The 9,487-nt window shown below is 45.9% G+C and overlaps 1 long non-coding RNA gene across 1 annotated transcript; it reads left to right on the forward strand.

Moving 5' to 3' along the window:
• The first annotated feature begins 1,799 nt into the window (after positions 1-1,799).
• Positions 1,800-6,542, forward strand: LOC141573068 (uncharacterized). Its single transcript, XR_012498637.1, has 3 exons — positions 1,800-1,867; positions 5,991-6,052; positions 6,425-6,542. It is a non-coding gene; the product is annotated as an uncharacterized LOC141573068 (long non-coding RNA).
• Positions 6,543-9,487: the final 2,945 nt, after the last annotated feature.

Genomic DNA, 9,487 nt, shown 5'->3' on the forward strand with positions numbered 1-9,487 from the left:
TCCATGGCCACAGGTGAGAGGGAAAAGACCCCCATCATTTAAACTACAGCAAGAAGACATTAAGGAGAGTGGTGGATTCAGGCAGTACAGTCTTACTTCTATCTTCTAGCATTCTTTGTTACTTTCAACAGTTATTGAGTCTCTCTATTTTCCAGGCACTGTACCAGGTGCTGGGGATAAACATTCATCCTTCTTTACTTCTTAAATTTATACCCAATAAAATTGACTCTGTGTGTGTGTGTGTGTGTGTGTGTGTGTGTGTATGTGTGTACAGTTCTATGACTTTTAGCATGCGTACGGATTGGTGTAACCACAAAAACAATCAGGATATAAACAGATCCATCAGCCCTGAAAACTTGTTCTGCTGCTCTTTTGTATTCAGATCTTTCCCCTAACTTGCAGCCACTTCTTTCTTCTATACTTAACCTCCTGTGGTTAAGTATAATTCTAACATGGTCCCCATGACTTTCGTCCCCTGGTGTTACACCTTATATAATTTCCTCCATCTTGGGTGTGGACATGACGTGTGACTTACTTCTAGCCAACAAAACAAGGCCAAGGTTAGAGGCTGTGGTTTTCTTGGCTAGATTGGGTTATATGGCAAAGGTCACTCCCATGATTACACTATATTACGTACCACTCTATCTTAGCAGACTGGAGCAAGAGCCACTTTTTAGTCAGAAGACCAGAAGAGGTCCCTGGGGCCCAGAAAATGTTACAGTGATCACGGTGGAAAAGAAATTCAAAAGACAATACCATAAAGCTGTGTATGTACATCTTGATTCATTCCTGAGCTACAAATTCATAGATCTGACCCTAGACAACATACCAAAAGCTTTGAGAACTGAACTATGGGCTAGATAATCACCCAGATCCCAAACTACCCACTAGGAGGTAGATACACAAAACATATCTAAATAGCACTGCAAAAACTGGAAAACTGAACTGACATTAAAAGCACAGCCCACTGAAGACAGGTCAGAACATGTGGCCTCACCAAGTCCATTGTCTGTCGAAACAAACGAAAGAACCAATGTTCTCCATAGGTATCAAACAGGACCCAGAGTCTCAAAACAATATTCAAAGTGTCCCAAATGAAAATTTCAACAACTCACACGGATTATCCACAGAAACCAACCCCAAGATGACACATAAGATTTGTGACTTTCTCAGCAAGGGCCTGGAGGGGATGCTGAGTGCTGGGGGTCTTTGTGGCTGGAGTTTTCACAAGCTCATGCCTGATGCATGTGTGCTGGACAGTTTTCTTGGGGTAGGTTTCCGGTTTGCTCCTGCCTTCCCCTTGAACCATTCCCCTGATTAGTGTTCACAATTCAGCTTTTGTCAATGCCTCTGCATAATGACAAATTCGACTTGTCCACCCCTCACTAAGTCAGGTACACTCCATGGAGAAAATTGTACTAGTAACATATTTTGAATTAACTATATTGACAATCTTATATCCAAAATTATTCAAAATACATCAAAATAGTTTAAGAGAGATACGGCTGCTTAAAAACATTTAAAGACATTAGAGAATCTGGAGCTGGTGTTTTGCTTAAATTGTCAGTGGCAAGTGGGGAAGGACAAGATGTAGAATACAGGTTTCCTATTAAAAATACAGGGTAGAAGTGACTTTGCTGAAAAGCCTTAGTAGCCGTGCGTTGCCATAGTAACACAGGAACACTGATCTGAATTGGGAGAAAGTCACTACAGGTTGGACTTTACAGGAGGAAGGAGATCTTGTGTGTGAAGGGAAAGGGGGAGAGAGGGAGGGAGGGAAGTGTAAGACTGCGAAGGAACGGAGGAGGAAGTGGCTGCTCATGAAAGGAAAGAGGAAAGGGAGAGGAGGGTTGGGGATCATATGCAGGTAGGGAGAGCTCTCTCCAGGTTTTTCCGTCTCCTTTCCATTCCTCTTCCCTTTCCCCTTCCTTCCCCTTCCTTGTTCCCTCCCCCCTCCCCTGCTCCTCCCCCTTCTCCTTGTAATTCTAATTCTAATAATTCTAAAACTAAAAGTAGAAAAGACTGGTGTTGGACTGGCAGGTGAGGTTGTTCCCTGTGTCTTGGATTCAGTGACTCACTCACTCAGCCAGCAGTGACGGCTGCGGTGGCCAGGGCTGCTGCCAGGTGCTGGGACAGTGGCACCTGGTGAGCCTGTCAGATTCTCCCCCAAGTTACTTGCAGCCTGAAACTGGGCTCGTGTCAGCTAATTGCTGGGCCATGGTTCTGGAAGGCTCCCATTCAGCAGCTGCCTGGAGGGAGCAGGTCAGGCTCACTCTTGTTTGTTTTGACCTTTAGAAAAGATAAACCAAACAAGAAGTCTAGAAGTGTGTAAAAAGCATGTCCAATCCTCTAAATGCAAAAATAGCATAAGGCCAGTTACTACCCATGTAATTGCCAGGCTGCAGGGACGTTGAAGCTTTGGAATAGAAGGATAGGAAAGGAGACAACGCAGTCTCTTAAGAGAATATTTACAGGCCAGGTCCAAAGTGGTGCAAGCTTTAGAAAAAATGAAAACAAAATCACTTGAGCTCAAGCCTCAGATTTGCTACTTGCTAGCTATGGGTGACCTTGGGCAAGTTACTTAAATTCTTAGTTCTTCAGATTTATCATCTGTAAAAAGAAGACAGCAGGCGTCCCTGCACAGGTTGATGTGTCCAGGGTGGAGTAGGTGCCACCCAGAACCGGACTGCATATGGTTTTATTACCTCTGAAGGATTTAGATCATTATACCATTAAGGACTATTTATGTTTACTTGTTTTCTTAACAAAAGTTTAATCTAGTTAAGAAAATACAAACTTACAGCCTTGTAAAATTATAAATTCCCAGAAGTGAAACAGGTCAAATAGTAACTCAGTGAATTTGTCCAGGAAAATGAGCCCTAGGACATGGGTCTCGGCACCTCGGCCCTCTAACTAAGCTCTCCTCTCGTTGAACATAAGGCAGGAGATGGTCAGACATGTTCTGATGTTTGTGCCCTGCCCCCCCCACCCCAGACCTAGAGCCCTTGGAGGACCCCATCAGGCTTTGTTCATTTCGCAACTCCTAGTCCCCAGCACACCCCCAGGCATGGGGTAGGTGTTCAACAAACACTCGATAAGTGGTTAAGGAATGATCAAGTGTGTGAGAGCTCATCTCCACAGGCTTCTTCTCTCTTCCCATGGAACCCCTTCCCGCCACTGCCTCAGCTGAAGCTAGCCTGTGTTGGCTAAATTAGTGCACAGTTAAGTTGTTCCATAAGAGAAGGGAATTTCATGGCAGAAAGTCCAGAGAAACAGAACAAGAAGATATATACATATATCCTATTGACAGTTAAAAACAAACATTTATTTTAGATACATTGATAGATAGATAGATAGATAGATAGATAGATGATAGATAGATAGATAGATAGATAGATAGATAGATAGATAGATAGATAGATAGACAGACAGACATGTATGTGTTATAAGGATGTGGCTCCTGAGATTATGGAAGCTGAAAAGTTCCAAGATCTGCAGCCAGTGAGCTGGAGATCCAGAGAGCTGATGGCGTAAGTTCCAGGCTGCAAGCCAGCAGGATGGAGATCCAAGAAGAGCCAATGTTTCAGTCTGAGTCCAAAAGCAGAAGAAGACCAATATCCCAGGGTCTTTTTGTTTTTTTCCTCAGCCACAGGAGGGTCAGCCTTTTGGTTTCTTTCAGGCCTTCAACTGATTGGATGATCCCTTGGGGGGAGGGGGGAGCAATCTGCTTTCCTCAGTCTCCTGATTCAATTGTTAATATCATCCAGAAACACCCTCCCAGAAACATGCAGAATAATGTTTGATCAAATATCTGGGCATCACATGGCCCTGTCAAGTTGACACATAAAATTAATCACCACACTGGGGTTTAGTGTTGGCTAAAAACCTAAAGAAAGGCCCAGATGCAGCCAGCATGCTGAAGGTGTAGACTAGTGAAAAAGCAGATGTAGAAAACGGAAGAACCCAGTGTGACCACTGAAGCCATATGTCTGTTGTCTTTGCTCTGGAGCTCTGAGTTCCTATTTTTAAAAGTTCTTGATAGGGGAAGTTTTGCACTGGACCACAGTTAGAATGTAAGGGCTGATTTAAAGCACTCTCTGCTCAGCCAGATAGACATGGGGCCTCAGAAGCAAAGAATGTCACTGAGGCCACCAACCAGAGGCACCTTTCTTAAGGGCTCTTTGCACAGTTCACACAATGAAAGGAGGTGAAAGGAAGTTACTTGGGAAATCTGGACAGAAATTGGGACATGGCCCAGAAATTGGGACATGACCCAGGAGGTCCAGTCAGGGTGGTGCCACATTCAGGGCTGGATTCAGTGGACTGTGACGCAGGGTCCATGTACGGGTGCCCAGTGCTTGGTTTAATGCTCTGCTGTTATTGTCTTGAATGCTCAGTAGTTTGGAACAAAGGGCCCCGCATTCTCATTTTGTACTGGGCCCACAAAGTGTGTAACCTGCCCTGGCCATGTGGTCTGTAGCCCTAGATGGGGAAACCCATGCTAAATGTAGAGAAACAGGCAGACTTAGAATGGACGCGCAAGTCCCCTCCGTCCAGACATGGTGCCACCAAAGAACACCTAGCCACTTCAGATCAGGCTGACTTAGAACCTGACAACTGAAGAACTGCAACTTTCTTTTTTGCAGTTAAATTATCTTAATAAATTTTAAAATAGAAATGTCAGTCTTTCCTTCCCCTGAGCGTTAATATCTTGTGTGTGACTCTCATCTATGCTAGAGTTGGGTGAGGAAGATGGGGTGGTGTGGAGCCAGGAAGTGGTCAGTGGACAGAGGTGATGGAGGAAAATGGCTCCGGGAAGTCCTAGAGGAGAAACATGTGGGTTGTCTTGACTTGCCAAAAATTCCATCATGATTTTCCACATCCTTCCTTGTTATACTTGCTTTATGTCCTGAGTAAGCTTTCAAGATGAAGGAAATAACAGCATTCAAGCATTAGTGGAGAATTTAATAGTACCTGGTAGTGAATGTACTATTACTTGGTCAGTTATTTTTTTTTAAAATAAATTTTATTGGGGAATATTGGGGAACAGTGTGTTTCTCCAGGGCCTATCAGCTCCAAGTCGTTGTCCTTCAATCTAGTTGTGGAGGGCGCAGCTCAGCTCCAAGTCCGGTCACCGTTTTCAATCTTTAGTTTCAGGGGGAGTAGCCCACCATCCCATGTGGGAATTGAACCAGCAACTTTGTTGTTGAGAGCGCCTGCTCTAACCAACTGAGCCATCCGGCTGCCCCACTTGGTCACTTTTAATATACTATATCTTTTTTCCTGTTTGGTTTCATACTTAGTAACAGTATTTTTTTCTGCTAGTTTGCACATGTATCATGGATTCATTTTAGCATGGTATTTATATGAAACTGGATTCGAAGAGCCAACTACCAACCTGCAAATCTACTTTTGGCACACAACTTGTTGCTAAGCTGTATATGTTTAAAATTAATAGAATACTGTTTTGTAAAGTCCCAAAGAGAGTTACAAAACAAGAGTCGCCTAAATATATCCTTAGGAGAATGACAGAATTCACCAGTCTCCATAAGGGCCTCAGTAATTGGCAATGAGCACGACTAGGGAAGTTTTGGGTATAGAGTCCCTTTATGCAGAATTTTCAGAGTTTCTTTTTCATTTCAGGCCGTTCAATTGTATTTGACTCCATGCCACTTGTGTGAGGTTGCTGGAACCTGCTATTGGTGTCTATTTTGGCAGTCAGGAAAACCGAGGCCCCAGATAGAGATTTCCTGACTGGTCTAAAGGCCAAGGGCATGTGTGAGCTGAAGGAGCTGTCTGATCCCTGTTCACCTGAGGATCTGAGGAAGCTAAGGATACCTCCTTGCTCCAGCAGCCCTCCTCTTTACCACTCCGATCTCTGGGTTTCTTTTTTTTTTTTTTCGCTTTTGACCTGTGTGTCTGGGTTAATGTTTTGCAAGAGTAGTCTCTACACATTTTTTTCCTTCCTGTATTTCCCCTTTTTTTTTCAGTTTCTTATCTTAGCTGCGTTGGCTCTGTCCTCATTTCCCCTCAGGAAGGATGCAGCAAGCAGGTGAGTCGAGTAACATCTAAGTCAGGCTGACTCTATCTTCCAAAAAAAAAGTCTATGCTCAGACCCAGATAGTCTGCAATAAACACGAAGTGAGAAGGATTTTCCCTGGGGTAGACAGAGCCTCCTGGGGCTGGAGAAATTTGGTCTATTGAGTAGGCTGAGCTGCTGGGGTACAGATAGGAAATGGCTTTATTTTACCTTCTTTCTTTGTTTTTAAACATATTTAGTTGAATTGCCATTTCTGACCCCTTGACATCGCAGGCTTATTTTTACTTTGAGAGTTATAAATGTCCAGTGCCATTTGATTTAAACTGTCAACCCCACCTCCCACCCCCAATCTGATCCTAAGCCTCTCCCCTCCTCTCTGCCTAGGGCGGCATCAGCATTGCAGCATCCCAGGGAGGAAGACACGGTATGGGCTGCCTCTTCACCCTCCCTCCTCCTCCACTTCTCAGTCTGCAAGGAAAGGCCACCTCCCTTCCCAGACACTGGCAACTCTTCTCTTTCAATAAACTCTCCTGTTTAAATGTCTGTCTTTCTCCTCCATCTGGACATGAGGCTGAAGGCATAGGGTCAGGTTAGCCCTCTCTCAGTCTTGTGAGGGTGCCCTGGAGGACGACCGACCGTGTACTGAAGGGGAGGCAGGAAAGATGGAGATACACACACACACACACACACACACACACACACACACACACACACAGCTCTGTGTGGTCCTGAAACCACAGAGACCTGTGCCGAGCTGTTTGGCATCCTCTGGAGATGAGGCTATGTCTGAACTATATCCTTAGGAGAGTTACAGATGTAACCAACCTCCATAAGGGCTTGAGCCTGTCCCCAAGACGAAAGCCAGACAGAGGGCTTGTAGAGACACATGCCTTGTTTACCATGGTGCTGTAAACAATCTGAACGTCACTCCAGTTTGTCATTGACCCAGTGCTCCTTAGATCCTGGCCCCAGGGGGCTCTTCTCATGTCCACTCAGAGCCTGGATCCTGGCGGCCTGGAGTCTGTGACCCCACTGGGGAACCCCGACCGCAGGTTTCCTCGGCCCAGATGCCCCCTCCAAGGCATCCTTGGAATAGATTCTGTAAAGGTACGCAGGACCTGAAGAGGCCATTTGGGGGTGGAGGATGAGCTGGTTCTCGCTCATCACATACACCAAACCTGGTGCTATGCAACCCAGGGAGGGGGAGGTCATTCTGACAAGGAGAACTCACATTCTTCACCAGCCAGGAGGATTTGGGGCCAGCAGTTAACCTATAGACTAAAAAAGAAAAAATCAAGTGACTTTTCTTTGCATAGTTGAGTTGGCAAGAAAACAATTGAAAGTTAAAATTAACGATTTATCAAGTTATTTTATTCCTCATGTCATCTCTCATTCATTCTTTCAAATATCTATTTTTCTGGTCATCTTCACCATTATGCACAGTCGTCACTTTTTTTTTTAAAGATTTTATTGGGGAAGGGGCACAGGACTTTATTGGGGAACGGTGTGTACTTCTAGGACTTTTCCAAGTCAAGTTGTTGTCCTTTCAGTCTTAGTTGTGGAGGGCGCAGCTCAGCTCCAGGTCCAGTTGCCGTTACTCGTTGCAGGGGGCGCAGCCCACCATCCCTTGCGGGACTCGAGGAATTGAACTGGCAACCTTGTGGTTGAGAGCCCGCGCTCCAACCGAGCCACCCGACTACCCCCCACAGTCATCAGTTTTAATTAATGGGTTTGTTTATCCATTCATTCTTTCCTCCATTCACTGAAACTAGGCACCCACCATCTGTCTGTGACAGGGACTTATGACAACAACAAACAAGCCATCAAAAAATAAAATGAAAAGCCAGAAAGCATCTCTGCCCTGGATGAGTCCATAGTCAGAAGGAGGAAAAGACACAGCTTGGCCACAAGCAGACACATCCTAAATCATGGCAATTCTGACTCTTGAACTAGAGGTTATTTATTTAGTAGTACGTTAATGCTGTGGGGATGGACTGATCCCCTGTACCCCCAACTTCCCATCAAAGGGAGATGGGGGATGGAAAGGATTGAATCAGCACTAGTGCCATCCTGCCTGGGCAACAGAGAGAGCCACTGCTCGTAGCTGGTTGTGTGTGTATGTGTGTTATGTATGTGTAGGTGTGTAAGAGTGTATGTATGTTATGTATAATTGTGTGCATGTGTGTATGTGTATGAATATGTGTGTTATGTGTATATTTGTGTGTGTATGTGTGTGTGTGAGATATGACACCAAGCCTTGGGATGAGGGGGGGTCGTGGAGAGCTAGATACTTCTCAATCCCACAGCACAAAAACACAGTGTGAGGTGGGGCGGGGTGGGGGGCATCACGGCCAATGGTGAAGACTGGGACCATGCCAATAGAAGCAGCATTGTCTCTTTTTCTGTGAAATCAGACCCAGTGGCCTCTGAGAATATGATTACCTCACTGTGTGTGGTGACTGTCGCTGATGGGCCAATGCCCAGCTCACAGCTCTCCTGGAGGGCCAAGGCCTAGCTGAGCCTGAGCACTCTGCATTCCGCACAGCACAGCCGGGAACCTGGGTGGGAAATCGTAGCTCAGAGGGTTTGCTTGTTCAAGAGGCTTGACAGAGGCGCTCCTGTGCATGGGGCTGTGAACCCAGGGCAGGAAGGGAGGGGTTAGAAAGCATTGCAGGGCTCGAAAGGCTGCCACCCAACTGGCACAGGAAAGCAGAGGCTGCTGGAGCCTCAACTTTGCTCCTCCTTCATTGAGATACTGTCTGAAATTGCCTGACTCATAGTAAACAACATTCGCACAATAATACCAGCCAACAGATAACCATGTTGAACCTGGCTCAGACTTATGCAGAATGCATTCCTAGGTTGGAAGGAGGGGCTAACATTTCCAACAACTGGGCCTGACAGGGGCTTGGGTGGGCAGAGTGGGCAGGGTGGGCAGGGTGGCCTGGGAAGGGCAGAGAGCTCAGTTCCTCACAGGGACTTCCACAGGATCACCTGTGAAAGTGGGAGCCCCAGGGCCACTCCAAAGCCTCTGTATGTGACAGACAATAAGATTCTACTTCCTGTTTGCTCCCTGAACTATTAAAACTCACCTAGTGAGAAAGAGGAACGTACATTTTCACAGGGACCATTTGCCTCCCATGAGAAACAACAGATGAGACATTTGGTCTATGAAAGGCATATTATAATATGGATGGCAGTGTGCCACCATCATCGGGCAGTTCTGGTCATAACTTGGTGACTGGTAAGGTGAGGTGACTTGTGGGACGATCCATGTGAGTGATTAGTGCTGTCCCCTCCATATCTCCTTTCAAGTGAGGGGCTGTCTGCCTCCCCTCACAGCCTGCAGGGACATCATGGAACTGGGAAGCCAAAACATAGGAGGTCCGCGAGCAGGTGAGGAGAGAGACCCAGTGGTTACGTGGGGCTATAAAGTCCCACCATAGG

This window comes from Rhinolophus sinicus, linkage group LG09 (assembly GCF_036562045.2).
Source record: "Rhinolophus sinicus isolate RSC01 linkage group LG09, ASM3656204v1, whole genome shotgun sequence".
Classification (NCBI taxonomy): Eukaryota; Metazoa; Chordata; class Mammalia; order Chiroptera; family Rhinolophidae; genus Rhinolophus; species Rhinolophus sinicus.